Here is a 2,761-nt window from a genome sequence, read left to right as displayed (position 1 = left end):
AGCAAATATATGCTGCTACTCACACGTGGAAGGGGTGCCCCATAAACTGCTACAAAAATAATTTTTTGTTCTCCTTCAAATCCCCCCTCCCCTTAAAACTGTCCTTTGCTATGAGCCCTACAAAAATAACTGATCACAATTAGGCAGCTAGTGTATTGAGACCGCTGGCTGTCATGTTGAATATGATTGTCTTATGGTTTCCTTGTACTCCACCATCAGTCTGCATTAATCTCTTGTCTCTTGCCTTATACTTAGATTGTAAGTTTTTTGGGACAGGGAGTGTTCTTTCCATTTTGTGTTTGTTCAGCACCAAGCACGCTGGGATCCAGGACCACCACTAGGACTCCTAGATACTACAGTAATACAAGTTGTAGTACAAATACAATAGCTATATCAGATAACATGGTCTTGAGCAAAGGTAATCACAGTGGGCCAGATTCCAATACCCTTATTCATGTTGAATCATACTTTACACCACAGATAATCCCAATGATTTAAGAGGGACTGTCTGGTAAGATTCTTCAATGCCATTGTCACTTAAGTCTATGGTAAAAGTGGAAATGGTCAGGTCACCTGATTTACACACTAAGCTGTGTTTTAGATAAAAAGTAGAAACAGACATTAGAACAATCACACATCCAATTTCATTTTATTAATGTACCTAAAGTGCTATAATTGCTGTTAGGATGGAGACTTGCTTTAAACTTAACTAAAGAAAAAGGTTGAGGTGAGAAACAGACAAGTAAATAGACTGCTGTGACATTTCCTTGAAGATGAAGAGTATACACTTGAACTTTATATCCAAGGAAGAACATAAGGTAGTGCAAGTATTGAATGCATTAATCACTCATAAAAATCTTCCTTATTGCTACAAATAAGACCTGAGATTACTATAACTAAACCACTATGTATTTCCCTATTTATTTTGTTTTCACTGTGCATTTGACAGCACTTAATGTATATCAATTTAACTGGTCCCCCGGCCACATTTGCAAGGGGAAATCTGACTAACTGAAAAGACCCTTATAAACAAATAGGGAAGCAGAAAAACTTTTATAAATATTTGAAATTAATATTTTTTAAAAAATTAAGAATTCAGAGCATTCTGTTTATGGGTACTCTATCAGAAAGAGATCTTTTTTAGATTGGTTAATTAAAAAACACATTGGCATTGTCCATTTTAGGTGAAATAGTAGTGGCTGGACACCCAGAAGCTCATATGACAGAGAGATGAAGATACAGGAGTAAACAAAGAAGTGTCCTGAAAAAGTGTGTCACCTTATGAGATTAGTTAACACTGATGTAAACAAGAGAGTTCACTATCTTCTCTGTAATCTTACAGTCACTGGCTCCAGTATTTTCACTAATTCTGTACAATGAGCAATTTCAACACATTTCCAGCACAAGTACTTTTTTTTTTGCAATACTTAATGTGTGTGGCAGGAAAGAAAACGATTGTTTTATTTAGAGAAAGCTTTAGATGACAATCAGAACTGCTGTGTCAACACAGGAACACAACTCATTAAAATGTTCATTTACCAAATTCCTTGACATTGTCAAAATCTCCATAATCATGCAGACAAATTCTTTAAATGTTGCTTCTTGATTAATTTGCTTAACCAACTGATTTTCCTATTCATCCATGATTTTGGCTGATACAAGCACTTAGCTTCTCATTAAGGGTCTGATCTAAAGCCCATTGAAGTCAATGGAAAAAACTCCCATGGACTTGAATGGGCTTTGGATCAGGCCCTAATTGTAATCAGAATAACACATATTTGTCTAGGACTTCATCATCTGCTTTCCCTTGTTTTTTTATGGGCAGTTCTTTACTGGCATTGTTTTTATGACTGATGGGTTTTTACAGGATGGGTTTTTACATGAAAATCTAAGTTTTTCTTGAATACAAATGTTTAAATAATAGAACGTTAATAATGCCTACTTACACAGCACGTTACATCTTCAAAGGACTTGGGCCAGATCCACAAAAGGCTTAGGTACCTAAGTCAAACATTTAGGCACCAGGATCCTCAAAACTCCTGCTCAGTTGTCACTCACAAATCACCAGGCACCCAAGTCTCTGACAGTGAGCATGCACACAGCTGCCTAAGTCTAGACACCCCATATGACTATGTACCCTTTTCCTAAACCCCCGGGGGGTCTTCAGACAAAATAATCCCAGATGGGTCCCAATCCAATATGCATTTTCAGAGCATACCTGAATCCACATAGAGAGGAGGTAACAACAGCTGTCTCCCTTAGAAACTATAGCCCAGTGGGTAGATACTCACTCTGGATGTAGGAGGATTCAATCCCCCTTCAGCCTGATGGGGGAGGGGGGGAAGAGAAAGGGACTTGAACTTGGACTTCTCTTCTGTTCCAAGGCCAGTAGGGACAGCCAATCTCTGTCAGCTGCTTTTCTCCTGCACTGGTGACAGGGCCTGCTGTATGTTTTCACCCTGTTTCCATTGTTCCAGAAAGTGGTAAGGAAGATACATCAGGACATGGTGAGGATGATTCTCATCAATCCAGCTTGGCCATGCCAGCAATGGTGTACTGATCTCCTCCAGCTATCCAGCAGAGTTTCATGCATCTTCCTCCATCACCAGATTTGTTATCTCAGAAGGAAAGGAGAATTCTTCATCCAGAACCATAGTCCTTCCCTCTGACAGCTTGGCTGATTGTACTTTGACTCTGTCTAATCTTGAATAGACTTATTTGTTGGCTCTTTGCAATCTGCTGCTTAATGCCAGTAAGAAGT

This window comes from Trachemys scripta, chromosome 3 (assembly GCF_013100865.1).
Source record: "Trachemys scripta elegans isolate TJP31775 chromosome 3, CAS_Tse_1.0, whole genome shotgun sequence".
Taxonomy (NCBI): domain Eukaryota; kingdom Metazoa; phylum Chordata; order Testudines; family Emydidae; genus Trachemys; species Trachemys scripta.
Note: the sequence above shows the minus strand (reverse complement) of the source record.